Below are 25220 nucleotides of genomic sequence, written 5' to 3' on the forward strand. Positions count from 1 at the left end.
AACAGCACACACAGAGCAACCTTTTACCTTTCAGCACCAAAATATACTGTAGAAGAAATCTAATAGCATAACTTTAAGATGAGAAACTTCAGTACTAACAACAATTCTAAAGATATTCAAAAATACCTCTGTCTTTAGACACCAGACACAAAATCAATCAGACCAAGAACAAACATCTATTCCTACTTCCCACACACTTGGGGGGGGGGGGTTGGAACCCATACCCCTTAATGATGAGTCCTTTCCAGGCGAGGGGCAAGCTCTCAGGCCTCAAATGCCAGGTACAGTTACTCTCTCCTTGATCCAAACTAAACAGGAAAATACACTTGATTACTCCTGCCCCAATAACAAAGAGATGGGGGATCCCACAGCAGCTGAAATGACCATTTGGACAAGCACTCCCCTCATGCAATCTGGGGTGGGTGTAACCATGCAAATGACATCAGCCCCAAAAGGCCTTTACAACAGATCACCAACAGATGGCAGGGTAGAGTTCATACCGACCCTGCTTAAACTAGATTGTGGCAAAGATTAAAAAACACTGAATGTTAAAACTCACCAAACGCGGGTGAATCCATTCTCATTGTCGTACCCGCTTCTTAAACTCCACACCTGAACGTAGCCCTCACATGGACAACATACCCTCCTAACTCAGTGTCTGTACGTTAACCTTTTACCCCCAGTCAGGGCTATTGCAGATTCTGTATTCCTTACGCCACCCGATCTTAAACCGAACTTCGCACCCCCTGGGTAATCTGTACATTGTTCCCTGATCACCAGAAACTTCTACACCTAAATGCTGTACCGTACACCTTTTTCTTCTTTGAACGTCATCTTACTAAAATGTTGACATTTGTTCGAGATCCCGGCTCCTGTTCCCTTGCAAGGCATGTGCCTTTGCTCCAGGTTTTAGTCTGCTAATACAGCGGGGGCAGGGTGGGGGCCGATTGAGCCAGAGGCGCTTGCCTGCTGCAGACACGGATCAAAGGCTGAACCTCATCCCCCACGAGCTGAAGGCTTAATTGAAAACAGTTTAAGCAGTACTCCCGTCTCCGGCACTCAGCTACCCAGCTCCCAATGGGGTCCAAACCCCAAATAGATCCTTTTTACCCTGTAGAAGCTGTAAAAGCCTGTGACCAGGGCAGCTGCCTAGCAGCCGGCGCATATGCCTGCCAGCGTGAGAGCTCGTAAGGCACTAATCCAGATAGAGGTGGCTGGGTGGCAGGGGGAGTAAAGAGCCAGCAGAGTGGTGCAGCGGACACGTGCTGGGCCCATAACCCAGAGGTCAATGGATCAAAGCCATTCTCTGATACACGAGCACTTGTCTCTTTTCCCTCTGGGCCTTCAAGCGATCAAAACCCTCGGCTTGCGGGCCCAGCTCTGTCTGCCATGTGCCTGGGCAGCAGCAGGACAGTCTCAAGAGAGCAGCTCCCACCCATTATCTCTTGTAGTGGAAAGGAAGTAGAATTGTGGTTGGACTTTTGCTATTTCTGTTCAGGGAATCAGTGGCTGTGAGGCAACCCTTACTGATAATGGCAGGGGAAGAGTTCTCTCTTCTGCATTGATGCTGCAATTTTTTGTTGTGCCCTTTCTCTCCCCCTTCAATGCAGGCAGGTAGGCTTGGTGGCTTGGGGATGTGGGTCAAGCCTGGTTTCTTTTGGCAGACACCTGGTTGAGAACTGGTGCTCTACGGTCTTGTCTAAACTGACCAGCCCTAATGTCTGTAGCCTCGTCTCATACTTTGGAAGCCTTTTATTTACCCCTTTCCACTGCAAAAACGACTATTTAGTCCTACTCTTTCTTTCCAAGCTGCTAACCAGTTACTGATGCATGAGAGGGCCCCAGCCATCTGGAGTAGCTTGTGACTGTGAGTGGCAACCTCAGGGCAGATTGTTAAGAAGCAGAGCACAATCCCCAAACTGGTTGTGTGTTCTAGACTTACGTTTCACCAAGTGTCAGATTCTGGATGACACCCCTTTTATGACTTTTTAAAGCAAACTTGCTATTTTTGCATCATTTGAGCATTCTATGCAGAGGACTAGAAATGTTTCTATTAACCTGAATGTTAGATCATTTTAACATTGGCTGGAATCACAATGTTAAATTAGTTCTTATGACTTTAATAACTGATACTTCCTCTATCTCAGGACTAGCTATTAAACTGATTTTTGGACTAGGGAGATGGAATAGCAGCTTCCTCCATCCCTTGCACACATCACCCTGTTACTGTGGCACTGAACCCCCAGGAGCGGTGGACCTCCCTATGGGGAGAATATCGTGGTTGAAGAGCAGCGAAGAAAAATGGTGTTGTCTGTGTTCCCATTTGGTTTGTTCTGAGTATGGTTTTGAGTCGTTTGTAACTCTTTCATCAGTTATTAGTAACATCTTATTATCAGGCCTCTGAACTGAAAGGCTGCTCTTGCAGGTTTTACTTTGTCGTTGTTTGTAGGTCAAACAGCCGCTTTCTTAGGCCTCGTCTACACTACGCATTTAAACCGAATTTAGCAGCATTAAAACGAATTAACCCTGCACCCGTCCACACAATGAAGCCCTTTATATCGATATAAAGGGTTCTTAATACCGATATCTGTACTGCTCCCCGACGAGGGGAGTAGCGCGGAAATCGGTATTGCCATGTTGGATTAGGGTTAGTGTGGCCGCAATTCAATAGTATTGGCCTCCGGGCGGTATCCCACAGTGCATCCTTGTGACCGCTCTGGAAAGCAATCTGAACTCGGATGCACTGGCCAGGTAAACAGGAAAAGCCCCGCGAATTTTGAATTTCATTTCCTGTTTGCCCAGCATGGAGCTCTGATCAGCACAGGTGGCGATGCAGTCCCAAACCCAAAACGAGCTCCAGCGTGGACCGTCTGGGAGGTACTGGATCTGATCGCTGTATGGAGAGACAAATCTGTTCTATCAGAGCTCCGTTACAGAAGACGAAATGACAAAGCATTTGAAAAAATCTCCAGGCTATGATAGACAGAGTCCACAGCCGGGACTCAGCACAGTGCTGCGTGACAAGCGTAACGGAAAGCCAAAGAATCAAATGGACGTTCATGGAGGGAGGGAGGGGAGACTGAGGACTCCAGCGATCCCACAGTCCCCGCAGTCTTTGAAAAGCATTTGCATTCTTAGCTGAGCTCCCAATGCCTGAACAGTCAAACACATTTTCCCAAGTGTTTCAAGGGACCCTGGAGCTAGGCAAAGGGGTCCAACGGGCAGGGCCCCTGGAGCTAGGTTTAGGGGCCCCAGAGATAGGGCCCCTTGAGCTAGGGTTGGGGGACCCATGCATAGGGCCCCTTGACCTAGGGTAAAGGGCCCCATGGGTAGGGCCTCTGAAGCTAGGGTTAGGGGACCCAGGGGTACAGGGCCTGCAGATAGGGTTAAGGGTCCCATGAGAAGGGACCTTGGAGCTAGGGTTAGGGGCCCCACGGGAAGGGCCGTTGGAGCTAGGGTTAGGGTTCCCACATGTAGGGACCCTGGAGCTAGGGCTAGGAGCCCCAGGGACGGGGCCACAGGAGCAAGGGTTGGGGGTCCCAGGGGTGGGGTGCCTGGAGCTAGTGTTCGGGTGTCTAGGGGTGGGGCCCCTGGAGCTAGGGTTAGCGGCCCCATGGGCAGGGCACCTTGAGCAGGGGTTTGGATCCCCAGCAATGGGGCCTCTGGAGCAAGGGTTAGGGGTCCAAGGGGTGGGACCCATGGAACTAGGGTTAGGGGTCCCACTGGTAGGGCCCCTGAAGCTAGAGTTAGGGGACCCAGTGGTAGGGCCCATGCAGCTAGGGTTTGGAGCCCCAGAGATGGGGCCCATGGAGCTAGGGATAGGGGTTCCAGGAGTGGGGCCCCTGGAACTAGGGTTAGAGGCCCCACGGGTAGGGCCCCTGAAGGTAGGGTTAGGCACCCCAGGGGTAAGGCCCCTGGAGCTAAGATTAGGGGTCCCACGGGTAGGTCCCCTGGAGCTAGGATTATGGGTCAAATGGGCACGAAGCCAGGAGCTAAGGTTAGAGCTCCCACAGGTAGGACCTCAGGAGCTAGGGTTAGGGGCCCCACGGATAGGGCCCCTGGAGCTTGGGTTAGGGATCCTAAGGGAAGGGCCTCTGGAGCTAGGGTTAGGTGCCCCACGGGCAGGAGCCCAGGAGCTAGATTTAGGGGCCCCAAGGATGGGGCTCCTGGAGCTAGGGTTAAGGTCCCCACGGGTAGGGCCCATGGAGCTAAGGCTAGGGGCCCCATGGGGAGGTCCCATAGAGCTAGGGTTAGGGTCCCCACGGGTAGGGCCCCTGGAGATAGGGTCAGGGGCCCCAGGGATAGAGCCCCTGGAGCTAGTGTCAGGGACTCTAACCCCCAGATGGCAAAGTTAGTTGTCTGACCGCGAGAGAGACAGGCAACACCAGCAAGGTCCGATCAAAAGCTCTTTATTGACAAGTGCACGCATCAATATAGAGCAGCTCGTCTCCCGAGAGAACCAGCCCGCTCTTTAAATCTTAGTATAAGCCTATATAGACAGTTCTGTCGCGTCATAAATTATTCACTGGAGCAACCCACTCCCTTCTTTTAACAACTAGAAACTAGACACCTTTAGTATACATACATACCTAAAGTTAGAAATGTAGGGGAGTTAAAAACAAACAACGAACAAAACCAGGGAGTGAAAACAAGGAGGCTGGGAAACTAGGGCTCTTATCAGTTCTTCGAAGGAGCTGCCCTAACACAGCACATCTGGTACTATGCCAGGAATGCAGCTTCTCGCTTATCTCACTTTTTCCCAGCGCTTGTGAGACATGCTGCTGCTTCTCAGTGTTTTCCACTCAGGAATTACCCAAAAACCTCTGTTAGCCTGACTTTGGTCAGGTTGGCATACCTGGTTTTGTCTGCAATATCTTTATTCAGGCCTAACACTAGGGATAGGGGCCCCACGAGTACGGTTCCTGGAGCTAGGACTCGGGGCCCAAGGGGTATGCCCCCTGGAGCTAGGGATAGGGGTCACAAAAGTAGGGCCTTTGGAGCTAGGGTTAGGGGCCCAACGGGTGGGGTCCCTGAAGCTAGGGATAGGAGCCCCATGGGTAGGGCCCCTGGAACTAGGGTTAAGGGCCCCAGGGATGGGGCCCCTGAAGCTAGGGTAAAGGGTCCCAGGGGTGGGGCGCCTGGAGATAGGTTTAGGGGCCCGACGGGTATGGCCCCTGCAGCTAGGGTTAGGGGCCCCAATGGTAGGGCCCCTGGAGCTAGGTTTGGGGGTCCCACGGGTAAGGACTCTGTAGCTAGGGTTAGATCCCCATGGGTTGGGCCCCTGGAGCTAGGGTTAGAAGCCATAGGGATGGGGCCCTTGGAGCTAGGGTTAGGGGTACTGGGGGTCAGGCCCCTGGAGCTAGGGTTAGGGGCCCACGCATATGGCATCTGGAGCTAGGGTTAGGGGACACAGGGGTAAGGCCCCTATAGCTAGGGTTAGTGGTCGCATGGGTAGGGCCTCTGGAGCTAGGGTTAGGGGCCCCACAGGAAGGGACCCTAGAGTTTGGGTTAGGGGCCCCAGGGCTGGGGCTCATGGTGCTAGGGTTAGGGGTCCTAGGGGTGGGCCCTGGACCTAGGGATAGGGGTCCTAGTGGTGGGGTGCCTGGAGCTACGGTTAGGGGCCCCAGGGGTAGAGCCCATGGACCTAGGGTTAGGGGTCCCACGGGCTGGGACACTGGAGCTAGGGACAGGGGCCCCATTGGTAGGGCCCCTGGAAATTGGGTTAGTGGTTTCATGCGTAGAGCCCCTGTAGCTAGCGTTAGCGGGCGCATGGCTAAGGCCCTTGGAGATAGGATTTGGGGCCCCAGGGACTTGGCCCTTGAGCTAGGGTTAGTGTTCGCGTGGGTGGGGCCCCTGGAGCTAGTGTTTGGGTTTCCAGGGGGTGGGGTCTATGGAGCTAGGGCTAAGGACCCCATGGGTAGGGCCTCTTTAGCTAAGGTAAGGGCCCTACGGGCAGGGTGCCTGGAGCAAGCGTTAGGGGGCCCACGGGTAGGGCCCTTGGAATTAGGGTTAGGAGCCCCAGGTATGGGGCCCCTGGAGCTAGGGTTAGGGGATGCAGGGGTGGGGTCCCTGGAGCTTGGGTTAGGGGCCCCACGGAGAGGGCCCCTGTAGATAGGGGTAGTGGCGCAAGGGGTAGGGCCCCTGGATCTTTGGTAATGGACCCAAGGGGTAGGGCCCCGGAAGCTAAGGTTAGGGGTCCCATAGGTAGGGCCATTGGAACTAGGATTATGATTCCCACATGTAGGGCCCCTGGAGCTAGGGTTAGGGTTCCCAGGGGTGGGGCCTCTGGACCTAGTGTTAGGGGCACCACGAGGACGGCCCCTGGAGCTAGGGTAAGGTCCCACGGGTAGAGCCCTTGGAGCTAGGGTTAGGGGAACCACGGGTAGGGCCCCTGGAGCTAGGGGAAGAAGCCCCACGAGTAGGGCCCCTAGAGCTGGGTTAGGGAAACCAGGGATGGGGCCCCTGGAGGTAGGGTTAGGGCCCCAAGGGTTAGAGCCCCTGGAGTTTCCATTAGGGGTCCCATGGGTAGGATCCCTGGAGCTAGGGTTAGGAGCCCTAGGAGTAGATCCTCTGGAGCTGGGGATATGAGCCTCAGTGGTAGGGCCCCTGGAGCTAGGGTTAGGGGTCTCACGGGTAAGGCCTCTGGAACTAGGGTTAGGGGCCCACAGGTAGGAGCCCTGCAGTTAGGGTTAGGGGTCCCACTGGTAGGGCCCCTGGAGCGAGGGTTAGGGGCCCCACGGGTTGGGCCCCTGGAGCTAGAGTTAGGGGCCCCAGTGGTAGGGCCCCCGGAGCAAGTGTTAGAGACCTTACGGTTAGGGCCCCTGGAGCTAGGGTTAGGGGCCTCACGGGTAGGGTCTAAGGAGTTAGGGTTAGGATCCAATGGGTAGGGCCCCTGGAGCTATAGTTTGGGGCCCTACGAGCAGGGTCCCTAAAGCTAGGGTTAGGGGCCCCAGGGATGGGGCACCTGGAGCTAGGTTTAGGGGCCCCACGGGTATGGCCCCTGAAGCTAGGGTTATGGGCTCCAGGAGTAGGGCCCCTGGAGCTAGGGTGAGGTTTCCCAAGGGTAAGGCCCCTGGAGTTAGAGATAGGGGCCCCATGGGTAGAGTCCCTGGAGCTAGGGTTAGGGACCCCACGGGTAGGGCCCCTGGAGCTAGGTTTAGGGGCCCCACGGGTATAGTCCCTGGAGCTAGGGTTAGGGACCCAATGGTAGGGCCCATGGAACTAGGTTTCTGGGTCCCACGGGTAAGGACTCTGTAGCTAGGGTTAGGGGTCCCATGGCCTGGGCCCATGAAGCTACGGTTAGAGGCTGCAGGGATGGGGCCCGTGGAGTTAGGGTTAGGGGTACCAGGGGTCGGGTCCCTGGAGCTAGGGTTAGGGGCCCACGCGTATGGCATCTGGAGCTAGGGTTAGGGGCCCCACAGGTAGGGACCCTGGACTCTGGGTGAGGGGCCCCAGGGGTGGGGCTCATGGTGCTAGGGTTAGGGGTCCTAGGGTTGGGCCCCTGGAGCTAGGGTTAGCGATCTTATTGGTGGGGAGCCTGGAGCTAGGGTGAGGCGCCCTACGGTTAGGTCACCTGGATCTAAGTTTAGGGGTCCCATGGGTAGTGCCTCTGGATCTAGGGTTAGGGGCCCCATGGGTAGCGCACCTGCAGCTAGGGTTATGGGCCCCATGGGTAGGGCCCCTGGAGCTAGGTTTGGGGGTCCCACGGGTAAGGACTCTGTAGCTAGGGTTAGATCCCCATGGGTTGGGCCCCTGGAGCTAGGGTTAGAAGCCATAGGGATGGAGCCCTTGGAGCTAGGGTTAGGGGTACTGGGGGTCAGGCCCCTGGAGCTAGGGTTAGGGGCCCACGCATATGGCATCTGGAGCTAGGGTTAGGGGACACAGGGGTAAGGCCCCTATAGCTAGGGTTAGTGGTCGCATGGGTAGGGCCTCTGGAGCTAGGGTTAGGGGCCCCACAGGAAGGGACCCTAGAGTTTGGGTTAGGGGCCCCAGGGCTGGGGCTCATGGTGCTAGGGTTAGGGGTCCTAGGGGTGGGCCCTGGACCTAGGGATAGGGGTCCTAGTGGTGGGGTGCCTGGAGCTACGGTTAGGGGCCCCAGGGGTAGAGCCCATGGACCTAGGGTTAGGGGTCCCATGGGTTGGGACACTGGAGCTAGGGACAGGGGCCCCATTGGTAGGGCCCCTGGAAATTGGGTTAGTGGTTCCACGCGTAGAGCCCCTGTAGCTAGCGTTAGCGGGCGCATGGCTAAGGCCCTTGGAGATTGGATTTGGGGCCCCAGGGACTTGGCCCTTGAGCTAGGGCTAGTGTTCACGTGGGTGGGGCCCCTGGAGCTAGTGTTTGGGTTTCCAGGGGGTGGGGTCTCTGGAGCTAGGGCTAAGGACCCCACGGGTAGGGCCTCTTTAGCTAAGGTAAGGGCCCTACGGGCAGGGTGCCTGGAGCAAGTGTTAGGGACCCCATGGGTAGGGCCCTTGGAACTAGGGTTAGGAGCCCCAGGTATGGGGCCCCTGGAGCTAGGGTTAGGGGATGCAGGGGTCGGGTCCCTGGAGCTTGGGTTAGGGGCCCCACGGAGAGGGCCCCTGTAGATAGGGTTAGTGGCGCAAGGGGTAGGGCCCCTGGATCTTTGGTAACGGACCCAAGGGGTAGGGCCCCGGAAGCTAAGGTTAGGGTCCCATAGGTAGGGCCATTGGAGCTAGGATTATGATTCCCACATGTAGGGCCCCTGGAGCTAGGGTTAGGGTTCCCAGGGGTGGGGCCTCTGGACCTAGTGTTAGGGGCACCACGAGGACGGCCCCTGGAGCTAGGGTAAGGTCCCACGGGTAGAGCCCTTGGAGCTAGGGTTAGGGGAACCACGGGTAGGGCCCCTGGAGCTAGGGGAAGAAGCCCCACGAGTAGGGCCCCTAGAGCTGGGTTAGGGAAACCAGGGATGGGGCCCCTGGAGGTAGGGTTAGGGCCTCAAGGGTTAGAGCCCCTGGAGTTTCCATTAGGGGTCCCATGGGTAGGATCCTTGGAGCTAGGGTTAGGAGCCCTAGGAGTAGATCCTCTGGAGCTGGGGATATGAGCCTCAGTGGTAGGGCCCCTGGAGCTAGGGTTAGGGGTCTCACGGGTAAGGCCTCTGGAACTAGGGTTAGGGGCCCACAGGTAGGGGCCCTGAAGTTAGGGTTAGGGGTCCCACTGGTAGGGCCCCTGGAGCGAGGGTTAGGGGCCCCACGGGTTGGGCCCCTGGAGCTAGAGTTAGGGGCCCCAGGGAAGGAGTCCCTGGAGCTAGGGTTAGGGGCCCCAGTGGTAGGGCCCCGGAGCAAGTGTTAGAGACCTTACGGTTAGGGCCCCTGGAGCTAGGGTTAGGGGCCTCACAGGTAGGGTCTAAGGAGTTAGGGTTAGCAGCCCAATGGGTAGGGCCCCGGTAGCTACGGTTAGGGGCCCCAGGGGTAGAGCCCTGTAGCTGGGTTGAGAGGTTTATTTAAAATAGACATACATCTTTTAAGATCTGCTTCAGAAATGCTAATGTTGATATAAGCAAAAGTCTTCATAGTGTTCCCCTGGTCATCTTTCCTGATAACAATTTCCGCATCTGTAACATTTCCAAACTTGCTGAATCTTTCCTGCAGTTCAGCCTCAGATACTGTATGGCCAAGTCCTCCAACATATAAACGTTTTAAAACTTGTTTTTTCTCCATAATAAAAAGTCAGACTGTTTCATTTAGGATGTATGTTTTATCCTTCGCACATGTCCAGCCAGGAAAGGGTAGGGCCTCTGGAGCTAGGGTTAGGATCCCAATGGGTAGGGCCCCTGGAGCTATAGTTTGGGGCCCTACGAGCAGGGTCCCTAAAGCTAGGGTTAGGGGCCCCAGGGATGGGGCACCTGGAGCTAAGTTTAGGGGCACCATGGGTATGACCCCTGCAGCTAGGGTTAGGGCCCTAAGCGGTAGGACCCCTGGAGTTTGGGTTAGGGGTCCCACGTGAAGGGCCTCTGGAGATAGCGTTAGTGGCCTGACTGGTAGGGCCCCTGCAGCTAAGGATAGGGGCCCCATGTTGAAGGGCCCCTGCACCTAGGGATAGGGGCCCTACGGGTAAGGCCCCTGGAGTTAGGGTTAGGGGCCGCACAGTTAGGGCCTCTGGAGCTATGGTTAGGGGCTTCACGTGTAAGGCCCCTGGAGCTAGGTTTACGGGCCCCATGGGTAGGGCCCCTGGAGCTAGGGTTAGTGGCCCCAGGTATGGGGCACTTGGAGTTACTGTTAGGGGCTCCACGAATGGGACCCCTGGATTTAGGATTAGGGACCCCATGGGTATGGCCCCTGGAGCTAGCGTTAGGGGCCCCAGGGGTAGTGCATCTGGAGCTAGGGTTAGGGGTCCCACAGGTAGGGACTCTGGAGCTAGTGTTAGGGGCCCCACGTGTAGGGCCTCTGGAGCTATGGTTTGGGACCCCTTGGGCAGTGTCCCTATAGTTAGGGTTAGGTGCCCCAGGGATGTGGCCCATGGAGCAAAGGTTAGGGGTCCCAGGGGTGGGGCCCCTGGAGCTAGGGTTAGAGATCTCACGCTTAAGGCCTCTGGAGCTAGGATTAGGGGCCCACTCGTAGGGCCCCTGAAACAAGGGCTATGGGCCCCACGGGTTGGGCACCTGGAGCTATTGTTCGGGGCCCCAGGGATGGAGCCTCTGGAGCTAGGGTTAGGGGCCCATGGGTATGGCAACTGGAGCTAGAGTAAGGGGCACAGGGGTAGGGCCCCAGGAGCCAGGGTTAGGGGCCCCACGGGTAGGGACCCTGGTGGAGTAGGGACTATCTGTGTGGGAGATGGGAGAGCAGGGGGTGACGTAAGGTGAGGGACAGGACCTAAGCCTGTAACTCGAGCTAGGCAGCGGGGAGGGGTCAGCACCTTTGCCTGGGAAGCTGGACACAGGAAGGGGCCGGCTGGAGGGAGTTAGTTCAGTTTTGGTTTGGAGCTGGGTTGTTGGAATTCAGGGATTCCCAAACTGGGAACTAAGCTTTCTGAACCCCCAGAAGGACTCGATCGAGAGGTCCTGGTTGTGCCCAAAAGCTCTGCTGTATCCTTCGTTCCTGTTGGCCAAAAAAACCTTTTGTTTTACTGGCTGGCTGAGTCACTGTGTGTCCCAGGAAGAGGGGTGCAGGACCGGATTCCCCCACACTCCGTGACATAAATATCTGTGCCCCCCACTAACCCCCTAAGCCCCTCTGGGACCCCTGCAGCCTGGACGTAGGTATCTGTGCCCCCCACGAACCCCCTAAGCCTCCCAGGGACCCCTTCAGCCTGCATGTAGGTGGAACCCTTCTGCCAGGCTGAATTGATAGCAGCAAGGACTGGGTTCAATACATAGGGGTCCCTTCCCTACTACGTAATGCAAACCAGCTCGAGCCCCCACCCAGTGACATGGGAAAATTTTACATACGCACCCCTAGGTGCCTCAAAGAGGCGATACTTCCCCTCTCGCAAGCACAGAGTCTGGGTGTAGCAGAAAATGTTTAATAACGTGAGATAAACAACATAGCATTAAATTGGGAAAACACCTCAATTAGGCCGTGTCCTTTTCCCTGGGCTCTTGAGTCTAGCAATCCCCAAATCACCCCAAGACTCCAAAGTCCAATACCTCAAATGTTTCAAGAGTCCAGCAACCCCAAAATCACCCACAGTTGCGCAACCCCAGAGTTCAAGAGTCTATCTGCAGGGTTTTTCCCCCTGCCAGCCTGGGTAGAAAGGAGCACTTTACGTGGTCCACTGCTGACTGCCCTGCCTCTCTGTGGGATTCTGCTTCCGCCTTCCCCATGAACTGCTCAGCTCGGTCCACCAGCTACTCTGTTCTGCCAGCCGACCGGTGATCTGCTCCAGCTGTCCTAAAAAACTACTCAGCTCACCTCACTCCGTGGGCTATTCCAACCATCCCACAAACTGCTTCTCTCTGTCAGCTGCTCTGCTCCACAATATAACTTCAGACTCTCTTACTGGCTAACAAAGCTCTTTAGTGATTTCAGCTCAGGAACCTAGAACTTCAATTGTTAAAAGAATCAAATTTCAGCTTTACTCTTCAACTGCTAAAAAAGAAGAAAGTGCAATTCATGTTTTTGGTTCACCCAAGGAGCTCACTCCCTTGTCTAGCGAGTGCCACTCAAGTGATGGTGAGAATCCCTGTCTCAAAGCAGTTTCACAGTTCCTCATCCACACAATCAGGGTGACAACACTCCACATCTCATGCCCCAACAACAAATAAACCGGGGATACCACAGCTGCCAAAGCAGCCATCCCAGGCTGTCGTTGCCGTGTCAGGAGGGGTGGGTGTGCCTATGCAAACACGATCAGCCCCTGAAATTCTTTTCTACACTCTCCATAATTCACCACCAGATGTCAAGGTAGAGTTCATCCTGCTTCTGCTTACATAGGTATCTGTGCTCCCCACAACCCCCTAATCCCACCGGGACCCATCTAGCCTGGATAAAGGTATCTGTGCTCCCCACAAACCTCTAAGCCCCCCAGGGAACCCGCAAGCCCAGATGTAGGCATCTGTACGCCCCACAAACCCCCTAATACCCACAGGACCCCTCCAGCCTGTAGGTAGGTATCTGTGACCCCCAGAGCCACACAAAGACCCTCAGGACCCCTACAGCATGGATGTTTGTATCTGTGACCCCCACAAAGCGCCTAAGCTACCCAGGGACCCCTACAATCGGGATGTAGGTATCTGTTCCCCCCAAAACACCTAATCCTCCCCGAGACCCCTCCAGCCTAGACATAGGTATCTCAGACCCCACAACCCTCCTAAGACCTCCGAAACCCCTCCAGCCTAGACGCAGGTATCTGTGCCCCTCACAAACCCCCTAGGCCACGATGGGACCCCTCCAGCCTCGACATAGTTATCTGAGCTCCCCCCACCCCCCCTAAGGCCCCCAGGACCCCTCTTGCCTGGATGAAGGTATCTGTGCCCCCCACAAACCCCTAAGCCCCACCAACATCCCTATAGCCTGGAAGTAGGTATCTGTGCACCCTCACAAACCCACTGATCCTCCCAGCGACCCTAAAGCATGGACATAGGTATCTGTACCCCAAAATGCCCCAAAGCAACCCTGGAACCCCTACAGCCTCGAAATAGGTATCTGTGCCCCCCCACAACTCTCAAATACCCCCACAACCCCTCCAGCCTGGAAGTAGATATTTGTGACCTCCAGGAACCCCCTAAGCCCTCACCAGGGCTTCTCCAGCCTGGACATAGGTATCTCTGCCTCCCACAAGCCCCCTAAGACGCATAGGTCCCCCACCAGCCTGGTTGTAGCTATGTGTATGCCACACAAACCCCCTAAGCTCCCCAGGGCCCCCTCCAACCAGGACATAGGTATCTGCACAACCACAACTCTTTAAGTCCCCCAGGGATCCCTCCAGACCATGCATAGGTTTCTGTGCCCCTCACCAACTCCCTAAACCCCCAGGGACCACTACAGCTTGGACGTATGTGTCTGTGCTCACCACAACCCCCTAAGCCATCCAGGGACCTCTCCAGCCCGGATGTAGATATTTGTGTCCCCTATGAAGTCCCTAATCCCCACCGGAATCCCTCCAGCCTAGACGTAGCTATCTGTGCCCCTCACTACCCCTAAGCCCCAGCAGGGATCTCTACAGCCTCTACGTAGGTGTGATGCTCTGTGCATTACCCTGCGTGGCCACACGGCGTCACTGTTCCTCTATGAGAGAAATGCTCTGTGCATTACCCTGCGTGGCCACAGGGTGTCACTGTTGCTCCATGCGGGAAATGTTCTGGGCATTAACCTGCATGGCCACACGGTGTCACTGTTGCTCCATGAGGGAAATGCTCTGGGCATTACTGTGATGGAGTAGGGACTGTCTGTGTGGGGGATGGGAGAGCAGGGGGTGACTTTAGGACCGGACACGTGCTCAGCCTGTAACGTGAGCTAGGCAGGGGGGAGGGGGTCAGCACCTTTGCCAGGGAAGCTGGACACAGGAAGGGGCCGGCTGGAGGGAGTTAGTTCAGTTTCGGTTTTGGTCTAGGTGGTTGGAATTCAGGGAATCCGAAACTGGGAGTTAAGTTTCCTGAACCTCCAGAAGGACTCGATTGAGGGGTCCTGCTTGTGCCTCCAAACTCTGCTGTATCCTTCACTCCTGCTGTCCAATAAACCTTCTGTTTTACTGGCTGGCTGAGAGTCACCTTGTGTCCCAGGAAGAGAGGTGCAGGACCGGACTCCCCCACACTCCGTGACAGACCCTCAGCCCTTCCGGGACCCCTGTAGCCTGGACGTAGGTATCTGTGCCCCCCCACCAAACACCTAAGACCCCTGTAGACCCCTCCATCCTGAGCTTAGGTATCTGTGCCCCCTCACAAGCCCCCTAAGCCCCCTAGGGACCTATACAGCCAGAACATTGTTATCTGTGCCCCATATAGACTCCATAAGCCCCCCAGGACACTCCAGTGTGCACGTAGGTATATGTGCCCCTCAGAAACCCCCTAACCGCCCAGGAAACCCTACAGCCTGGATGTAGGTATTTGTACCCCCACAACCCCCCTATCCCCCCGCCGGGACATCTACAATCTGGATGTAGATATCTGTGCCCCTCACAAAACCTCTAATCGCCCCTGGGACCGATACAGCCTGGACATACGTATCTGTGCCCACTCGAACCCCTAAGACCCCCTGGTACCCCTACAGCCGGGACACAGGTATCCTGGGCCCCCAAAAATCCCCTAAGACTCCCAGGATGCCTCCAGCCTGGACGTAGGTATCTATGCCCCCCATGAACCCCCTAAACCCCACTGGGACCCCTAGATCCTGGAGATTGGTATCTGTGTCCCCCCAAAAACTCTCTAAGCCCCCCAGGGACCCCTACGGCCTGGACGTAGTTATCTGTGCACCTCAAGGCCCCTAAGATCCCTCGGACCCCTACAGCCTGGATGTAGGTGTGACGGTGCTCCCTGTGGGAGCCAGCTGAGGTCACTTAATCAGGGTGAACTGCAAACAAAACAGGGCAGACAAATCCCAAATGCTGGTGGTGATTTCAATACTTAGATTTACCAAGCCAGCACAAAGCAGCTTCTGTAGTACCTCACTGGTTACTTAGAAGTTTAAGCCACGCAGTTCCCTTAAAGTACCCAGCCTCAGGCCTCCGTCCAGACACACCTGTCAGATATGATGATGATTCCTGAAAATCTTACTTCATCATATAAAAGAAAAGATTCTTCCAATCCCAAAGGATCAGCCACATACTCAGGATCTATTACAACTTAGATCTTACCTAAAATACATGCTATAGCCAATTCTTATTAAGTAAGCTAAAATGTATTAGAAAAGAAAAGAGAGAGAATGTTGGTTAAAAGATTAATAGACATATAGACTTGAATTCAATTCTTGAGGTTCAGATACATAGTAGAGGTGAGCTTGTAGTAGCCAAAAGTCCTTTTTGAAATAGTCCATAGGTTATAGTCCAATTTCCATATTCAGGGTGGCTCCAGTCAGTGACTGGGGATCACAATCCTTGTGGCTTAAGGTTTCCCCGTCTTGAAACCCAAAGCAGATCTGAGATGAAGAAGGATCGTGTCCCAGGCTTCTTATACATTTCCAGCAGCCTTTCGGCCTGAGAAAACAATAGGCTTAGCTCTCCTTCCAAACATCCTGGCAATTAGTACAGGGTAATTTATTCATTAAACAGTTCAAATAGAGGTTACCACAACCTTCAAAGAGACACATAGACAATAATACTATTTCACTCAAGTACCATCATAAATGTTAATATTCCTTTTTTGCTCTTTGAATTAAAATTATAGCAACAGACAAGACTTGTTTGCTTACATCACAAGACCTGAGCAAAAATCTCCCCTTCTACTTCTAACAATGCAGACTTGCATTTCAAAGCTCTGTTCATTTACATATCTTGCTAAGCAGTTCTTAAGGTTCACCCATGGGTCAGGTCAGTCGGTGAGGTGAGTTAATTAACTCTTTCTGGCCCTGTCACCTTTCAATGAGATATTAGATTATACTTATAATGTCACAGTGGTGGTGAGTCGACTGCTGCAGCTCCCCGTAGACTCTGCCTGCATCTCTCACCAAGCTGGAGTACAGCAGTCAAGGGGAGAGCACTCGATGTGTTGCATCTACACTAGACGCGATATATCGACCCCCGCTGGATCGATCGCTGCCCACCGATTCGGCAGGTGGTATAGACATACCCCGAGTATCTGGTGATCAGAGCTGGACCCCGGAGGGGGACACATTGAAGGAACTCAGGGGTTAAGGTGCCTCTATTGTCAACTGTCAGGGCTGCTGTGGCTCAGAGGAGGGTGCTTGACTACCTGGCAGGCTTAGGTGCCGCAAACCTGGGAGGCAGGAGAAGTGAAGCGGTCACGGTGTGCTTGGGGTGCTCGTGCTCGGAGCAGGGGTGAGCTGGGGCGAGGGGGGGGTGCTGCAGGGCAGAGCGGGGGAGTTGCCACAAGAGGGGCGCCTCAGGGTGGAGGGGGGAGCTGCCACGGGTGGGGCGCCTTAGGGCGGGGGCGCGGGGGAGGAGGGCGCAAGGTGGAAGTTTCGCCTACGGCATGAAACATCCTTGCACGGGCCCTGCCCCATGCCCTGCCTGCAGCCAGCCCTGCACCCCCTGCCCTGCCCTGCCCGCAGCCATCCTCTGTCTCCATCCAGCCCTGCACCTTCTGCCCTGCCCGCACCAGCCGCATCCTCCCTGCCCTGCCTGCAGCCAGCCCCACAGCCAGCCCCTGACACACCCCCTGCCCTGTCTCCAGCCAACTCCTGCCGCTCCCCCCTGTGGCCCTGCCCAAAGCCAGCCAGCCCCCACACACCCCCAGCCTGCACCAGCCCTGCACCCCCTGTCTGCAGCCAGCCCCGCACCCCCTACCCTGTCTCCAGCCAACCCCTGATGCACCCCCCAGCCTGAAGCCAGCCAGCCCCGCATCCCTTGCCCTGCCTGCAGCCAGACCCTACCTCCAGCCAACTCCATGTCCACTGGTGCCCTGCAGTTCCCAGGGCAGTAACCATGCACATCTGCTTCAATGAAGGGGGCAGGGAGCAGCTGGGACCCACACATGTGCACACTCTTGGGTGACCAGACAGCAAATGTGAAAAATCGGGACTGGGGTGGGGGTAATAGAATCCTAGATAAGAAAAAGACCCCAAAATTTGGACTGTCCCTATAAAATCGGGACATCAGGACACCTTAGCACACCCCCAGGACTCCTGAGTTCCATTGCTGGGTTTCCTATTGGTTCCACTGCTGGTTGTTTTCCTTTTCCTGGGGGGACTTTCGGCAAGTTGCTCCACACTCTAGGGCTCTGTCCCCAGCAGTCAAATGGGGATTTCATACTTTCCCGCTATTGGAAAGTGCTGGGAGAATCCCCCAGCAAAAGCTGCTCTGACAGTGCTAAGCAGCATCTGACCATTCAAGGTCAGAGCTCGGTACCTGGGAGGAGTGTTTGGCTCTGGGGTTTCACTTCAGCCCAGTCTAGAGAGAGGGGCCCAACCATGGAGTTTGGCTCAAGAAGACCAAGTGTCCAATTTGTTAAGGGCGTTTTGAATTCCAACCCTGTGCTCCTAAGTGCTTGGTGTCAGTTGCAAATTTTAGAAGCATGCTCTCCACTGCATTTTCCAAATCATTCATGAAAATATTGAATAGTATCGGACCGCGGACTGATCCCTGCCGGACCCACTAGGTACACCCTCTCCGTTGGACAGCCAAACATGGAGAAGGGCTCCTGGAGTCTGGGCTTTCAACCAGCTCTGCACCAACATTACACTGATTACAGCTGGACTGCATTTCCCTCGTTTGCTTGTGAGAATGTCCTACGGGACTGTGTGAAAAGCCTTAGCAACCCCAAGCTAGATCCCATCTACTGTTTACCCACCTCCACCAGGCCCAAAACCCTGCCAAAGAAGGAAAGAGGATTGGTTTGGAATGATTTGTTCTTGACAAATCCATGCTCACTAGTCCTAAGAACCAAACTATTCTGTAGGTGCTGCTGACAAACTGAGTGCTTAAGAATGTATTGCAGGATCTCTCCAGCAATGGCAGTGAGGCTAGCTAGTCTGTAAGTCTCAGGGGTCTCTTTGTTCCCCTTTTAGAGAAAGGTCCTGTCTTGTTCATGGATGGGAAGATGTTCTTTTTCAGGGATCTCAGACGAGAACTGGGGCACAGCACCTGGTTTGTCAAGGCCACAAAAAAGGAGGCAGGAACCTCTTCTCTCCTGCTGGCAAAGAACCCCAGGTACCTGAAAGACAGGGACTCACATCCCTGAATGGGCTTTTAAAAAGGCACTGGTTAAAGATTGGCCCCGACCATTTCTTGTTTCCATAGACTAGACATTTTAGCAAACTTTAGAATTCCTTGGTGCTAAACACTGTGAAACTCCCCTTTCTCCTTCACAGAGGGCTTTAACGCCCCTTATCTCACTCAGGCTCACAACTGCCCGGAGTTTGAGAACTGTCCCTGTTCCCATTGGACTGATGGGAGGAGCCTGAGGTGCAGAGAAGGGAAGTGACCTACCCAAGCGCCTACACAGTAAGGTGGTGGCAGAGCCAGAAAGAGAAGCCACCAGTCCTGACTCCTGTTCTAACAGACAATAACCCCCCCAGAGGCAGGGATAGAGCTCAGGAATCGAGATGGTGGGGAAATTTCATTGAATCCATTTCTGTCAGAAAATCCCATTCAGGCTAATCCGGTTTGTTTCTCAAAATCATAACAAGTGGGATGAAAGTTCTTTGCAAAAATATTGTATTGCAAAACAAAAGCATCTCCTGTTTGTCAGAGTGTGTTAAATTGTCTCCTCGCACACAAAGAGGAGACACTTAGATCTCAAACATTAGATAAGATGCTTCAGTCTGAGCTAAGTCATTGCTGCTCTTAACAATTTCAAAATAAAAAAATGCAAATAAAATAGACTATTTCAGCTATTCTATTACGTGTTAATCTGCTCTGAGTAAACGTGATAGGACACCTCATATTATGCCCTACTCCTAGTGACACTCTCCAATGGATCCCCATCCTCCACCCACCGTCAGGTAGGTAAGAGCGGATCATTATTATTTCTACTTGAAAGAGGGAGAAGCTAAGGCTGAGAAAGGAGAATTGACTTGTTTTAGGTCACACAGCCAGTCAGAGGCAGAGTTGGGAATAGGACCCAAGAGCCCTGATTTTCAAACTACCCATTGGATCTTGAATTTCAGACACTGAATGACCTGAATAAAGTGCTCTCAGATGAGCTCCAGACCAACAACAGTGACAGTAACTATTCAGCAAGTATTTGAGGAGAACTGCAATGTTAGAGAGAATCATGAACTGCTCAGAGACAACTAATGCAGAGAAGCGGCAAAATTCATCAAACATAGAACTGGTTTTGACTTATAAAGAGAAAAACAAGGACCTGAGTCTCCTCCCTGTCAATAACCCCCGGCTCAGCCAATCAGGGTAGAGACTGAGGATGGGAGGCTGAGGGATCTCACCAGAGAGCCCAAAGGATGGCCCAGGTCACCAGTGGGGATCACTTCCCGAGCAATAGTTCAGCCTCACATTTTTGGGTAGACCTCCCACAGTGAGAACTGCAGAGCACTGCCCTGCAAAAAACTAAAAAAACCACACACACACTCTCTCTCTCCCCCTCCCTCCTGGTGTTGGGAGGGGAACAGGTAAAAGGACAAAGGAAGCAAGAGAAGAGAAAGGAGGGAGGGAGCGATGGAGGAAGAGGTGAAACAAAAAGGACAAACCCTAATGTCCCCAGTGATTCTAAGGGACAAAATCCCAGGTGCAGAATAAAATTCTGCCTCCTTAAGCTCGTGTTTTCCATGCCTCGAATTCACCTGTCACCAGATGGATCAGACTGAACAGCTTTCAAACCTCCAGGAGGCTCTTACCTTCTAAACAGGGACGGCTGTTTTCTAGTAAAATCACTAAAAGGGAAGGAGAAACCTCGAAAGAGGTTCCTCCTGGTGCTCACGTCCGTGAACCCGAATACTCTCTCAGTCCTCAAAGAGAGACCTGGAGAAGGAGACTTGCTGAAGCAAAGCCACAGGGGTCTCTGAGGTTTCCCTGGCCCCTCACCCCTGTCCTGCCTTGCTGATGTCAGCATCTCTCTGTGAGGTCACCACCTCCCCACCACCTTGGACCAATAAGTCTTAGGTCCTGCAAAAGGCCTTTGTGATGTCACTGCCACATCCCTCCTTTGCTGTGCCAATGTCCTGCCCCTGGCCTGGACCTTTGGAGGTTTGAGCTACTCCCTGTGGATCACCCCACTCAAGGAGCGTTCATTCTAGTCAGCAAGCCGGCTAGACAGGAAAACATCAGACGCTGCTCCCAATGCTACACTCAGTTTTTCAGAAATTAGTCGACTTTCTGGCCAGAAGAGACCATTAGATCATCTAATCTGACCCCCTGCATGTCACAGGCCTCCTGTATGACACAAGAGCTACTTTGGGGGCAAACACATTCAAGAAAGGCATCTAGTCTTCATTAAATGACATCAGGAGATGAAGAATCCACCCCTTTCCTTGGTAGCTTGTTCCTGTGGTGAATCATCCTCGCTGTTGACTATTTGTGCCTTAGTTGTAATAGGAATTTGTCTCTTTTCACCTTCCAATCATTGGGTCTTGTTATGCCTTTCTCTGCTAGATTCAAGAGCCCTTTAATAACCAATCTTTTCTCTCCATTAAGGCACTTCAACACTTCAGCGAAGTCACCTTTCAATCTTCTTTTCATAAGCTAAACAGGTTGAGCTCTTTCAATAGCTCACTAGAAGGTATTTTTCTCCAGCCCTCAGAACATTTGGTAGCTCTTTGCTGCCCTAGCTCCAATTTCACAACATCTTTTTCAAATGAGGACACCAAAACTGAAAGCTATTCCAATATCAGTCTCACTGATGCCATGTCACCTCCTGTGACGTTATTGACATAATCTGTAACTGTGCTAGATCACCTGTTGCGACCACTGTTCTATATTTGCAGCCAATACTGTAGAAAGGTTGTCATGTAAGGGGTCTATGGAGAGGTTCTGATTGGCTGATTATAATGATGCTATCTCTAGATGTGTATCATTTTTGTAGTTGATGTTATGAATATTGGCTCTATGCTGCCCATATTTCAAACTTGTGCCATAATGGGGGACAAAACAGCTACCTTGTTAGAAGTGGCTTTGCCAATAGATGGAACCTGGGATTTAAACTCCCAATGATCGCACTGTGTTTGGGATCCATTTGAATTCCTCTCCCAGGTCTTTGACACTTTCATCTCCACTCATAGCGACTCTGATAGAGGATTAAAGAAGTCAAAGCATCATCTCCAAGCACAGACAACGGAGAATGCTTCATCACATGACACTTTGAGAAGTGGATGGATAGAACGTGATGAAGATAAACTCTGCCTGGCTCAGACAAAAGATAACAGTTGTGCAGTGATGAGGAAGGAGGGAATCTCTGAGTCACCCGTCCACGGTCGTGTCTTCACAGTGCTCCCAAGCTGGAGAGTGAAGAACCCCCTCGGTCCCACCGTGAGACTGAGGAACAGGAGGCCTGTCACCCCCATTCCTGCCGTCCTGCATTCCTGGTGTCCAGCATCCCAGAGGGCCTCCGTGCCAGCAACGAAACCCAACCGTCGTCTGGACTCCCCAGTGCTCCTCCTCAACGGTTCTAAATCAGCGGGAGAGTGGAAGGTCCTGGGCGTCGCGCCGGCACCTGGGATCCACTGCACCTGAACAGTGGGGAAAGGTTTCTGTGTTGGGGCATTGTTTAGTGTTTTCTAGTTTCCAAGGGAGGGTTTATGGGCCTGAGCGTTAAGCTCCCAAACCCAGTCACTGTTTCATTGTATTCATTAAGTTTGCATTTTCCCCTGTTCCCCCAGCTTTCTGTACCTTTACCCTGACTACACTTACCTTTGTTTGTGCCAAACCACCTTGTCTCCTCTTTATTTTATTTACACCTCAGAAGGAGGGAGGCAAAATCCACTGGTGATAGAGACAGGAGGGAGTCGAGTTTGTATCTCCTGAGAAAAGGGGCTTTTTCCTTTCCTATTTCTCCCCTACCATTTCTAACATTTTCCTTTGAAGCGTTGCCTTATTCAGCTTGAGGAAACATTAGCTTTTAAGATAAAAACTACGAAATACAGAACTAGAGACATTTTTTAGAAATCTGGGATTTAGACATTTTATTTAAAGCCGGGGGGGGGGGTGTTGGAGTTTCTGAGAAGGTTTTTGTTTGCAAGAAGCAACATTGTTGTGTCTGTTATTGTACCAAGTGGGGAGATGGTTGTCTATAAAGGAAGAGTCAAGACTAAATGCATCCAGTGAGGATGGGATTTGAACCCATGCATGCAGAGCACAATGGATTAGCAGTCCATCACCTTAACCACTGGGCCACCTCATCTGAGCTGTAACAAAAGGGACAGGAGGAGAAATCTAAGGCCGACAGAGATAGGGACACGAAGGAGTTTTTAAATACTAAGCGTAAGCAGGGTCTGAATGAGCTCCCCCCTCACATCTAGTGAGGAGCTGGGGAAAGACTTCAGGAACAGACCGTGTTTGCATAGACACACCTACTCTGCCTAGCTATGCAGCATGATGGGGCCGCTTCCCCAAAATGACCAGTTTGGGATGGTCTTGGGTTACAAATCACTTTAGGATTGAGTGGAATAAAATGTTATTCTCCTTCCTGTATGAGTGAAGGGCAGCAGAACAGACCTAGTCCATCCTGATGGAGGGGTAGATGGGTGAGGAATAGCTTTTATTGGACTGCAGAGAAGGATTGAGGACATCACGCTAAAACAGTGGTCCCCAAATATTTCACATTGTGCCCTCTTAGCCATGGCTGTGGCCCCTCGGAAGCCACGGTCGAGAAGCAGGGCTGGGAGTGGGGCTGTTGCTTGCTGGGGAGAGGGGTGCGGACAGGGGCAAGGGGGTCATCGCTGGGCTGGGAGCCAGAGGCCCAGACTGAGGGTGGGGTTGGGGAAGAGCTGGGACAGAGTGGGGCTGAGTGGTGCTTCCTCCCTGCCCTCCATGGGGGCTGACTCAGGCCCTGAGGTGCCCCCATGAATGTTCCTTTGTGTCTCCCTAGGAGTCATACCCCACATTATGGGGACCACTGAACCCTACTCGCTAAGCAGGGGCTAGTGATGCCAAAGCCCAGGGAAAGGGAGAACAAGTGTGGGGGCCCCAGCACCAGAACCATGCACCCCCTTCTGTCTGTGGCTCTGCCCCCTTCCACCCATAGCCCCATCCACTATCACCTCTGTTCCACCCCTTCCCCCACCAGCCCCACCCTGTCACTCCTTTACCCCTGCCCCGCTGCGGCCCTGAGACCAGAGAAGCTCCGTACCCCTGCTGCAGCCCCTGGGCCGTAGCAGGGAGTGGGAGCTCCTCCAGCCCTGGGGCTGACATAGGGGAGACTTTTGCAGGGTGGCCTAATTTGGCCGGGGTCCCAGTCATGGGCCCCACTGTCCCCTTGGTGATGCAAGGTTTGGGGAGACTGAGCCCCCCCGACCTCCATTACGTGCCGCCCAGGCTACCGCTGCTCAGTGTGGGGCCAGTCTCCCTGTGTTTTCTGCTGCTTGTGCTGGGGAGCCTGGCCGGCACTAGGGGTGGGGCCCCCAGCAGCCACCCAAGGCTCCAGGGGGTCAAAGGGCACCGTGTGGCAGTGCAAAGGTGCTCACTGCTCTCCCCTGCCCCAATGCTCCTCCATGGGCCCATAGAGGGTTGGGGGGAGTGAGGAGCAACACTATGTGCTCCATGCGTCCTGGTCACTTTCCCCACCTGGGCTGTGCTGTGAGGGGAGCATCAGAAGCTGCTGCTCTCTGCCCTCCCCTTATGCAGCCCAGCTGAGGAAAGTGACCTGGATGCAGGGAGCTCGGATGACGTCACTTCTCATCTCCCCACCCCCACAGCCCCTAGGGGTACCCGGAGGAGCAGCATCCCAGGGAGGAGCAATGCTAGCTGCTCCATGCACACAGATCACTGTCCGCACGTGGGTGCAGGAGGGGGCGCAGGGGTTGGGGACAAAAGAGCGGGGGAAGGGGTTGGGGTGAAGGGGGTGCAGGAGAGGGGCAGTGGCTGGTGGCACAGGAGGGGGTGCAGGGGTTAGGGGTGAAGGGAATTCAGGAGGGGGCAGTGGCTGGTGGCACAGGAAGGGGTGCAGGGGTTAGGGGTGAAGGGGGTGCAGGAGATGGCAGTGGCTGGTGGCACAGGAGGGGTGCAGGGGTTAGGGGTGAAAGGGGTTCAGGAGAGGGGCAGTGGCTGGTGGCACAGGAGGGGGTGCAGGAGTTAGGGGTGAAGGGGGTGCAGGCGAGGGGGAGTGGCTGGTGGCACAGGAGGGGGTGGAGGGATTAGGGTGAAGGGGGTGCAGGAGAGGGGCAGTGGTGTGGCCAGGGCGCAGGGGTTAGGGGTGAAGGGGGTGCAGGAGAGGTCAGTGGCTGGTGGCACAGGAGGGGGTGCAGGGGTTAGGGGTGAAGAGAGTTCAGAGAGGGGCAGTGGCTGGTGCACGGCAGGGGCAGGGGTTAGAGGTGAAGGAGGTGCAGGAGAGGGGCAGTGGCTGGTGGCACAGGAGGGGGTGTAGGATTAGGGTGAAGGGGGTGCAGGAGAGGGGCAGGGGTTGGGGCGCAGGGCTTAGGGGTGAAGGGGGTGCAGGAGAGGGGCAGTGGCTGGTGGCACAGGAGGGGGTGCAGGGGTTAGGGGCGAAGGGAATTCAGGAGGGGGCAGTGGCTGGTGGCACAGGAAGGGGTGCAGGGGTTAGGGGTCAAGGGGGTTCAGGAGGGGGCAGTGGTTGGTGGCACAAGAGGGGAGTATGGGAGTTAAGGGCAAAGGGGACACAGTGTAGGGGTTAGGGCACAGGAGGGGGCAGGAGTTGGGGTGAAGGAGGCACAAGGGTTGGGAGTGCCGGAGCTAGGGGGTAAAGGGAGAGGGGGATCGTCTAGGGGCGATGGGGAAGTGCCAAAGTCTAAGTTTTACCCAGGGCACCATTTCCCCTAACGCTGATCCTTGGTAACATTTCTTGCTGGGACGGGGAGGGGAGAGAGATGAGGCGTTTTCTCTCTGTTTCTTTCCTCTCCATTTTCTGCTCCTTCCTTCAATTCCAGAATCCTCCCTTGTGTTTCAGACTGTGCAGTGACGCCCTCCCAACCCCAGGCCTCTGGAGCCTTTGGAGCAGAAAGATCCCAGGAGCTGAGGGTGAATCCAGGAGTGAGTAGCTGGCAGGAAGGAGTCCTAGCAGTTCTTCTGGGAGCACAGGTGAGGAATGACTC

General features: G+C 54.3%; 1 non-coding gene across 1 annotated transcript; it reads right to left on the bottom strand.

Moving 5' to 3' along the window:
* Positions 1-22266: 22266 nt before the first annotated feature.
* TRNAS-GCU (transfer RNA serine (anticodon GCU)) lies at positions 22267-22354 on the bottom strand. The gene has a single exon. It is a non-coding gene; the product is annotated as a tRNA-Ser (tRNA).
* Positions 22355-25220: the final 2866 nt, after the last annotated feature.

This window comes from Gopherus flavomarginatus, unplaced genomic scaffold (genome assembly GCF_025201925.1).
Source record: "Gopherus flavomarginatus isolate rGopFla2 unplaced genomic scaffold, rGopFla2.mat.asm mat_scaffold_35_arrow_ctg1, whole genome shotgun sequence".
Lineage (NCBI taxonomy): Eukaryota > Metazoa > Chordata > Testudines > Testudinidae > Gopherus > Gopherus flavomarginatus.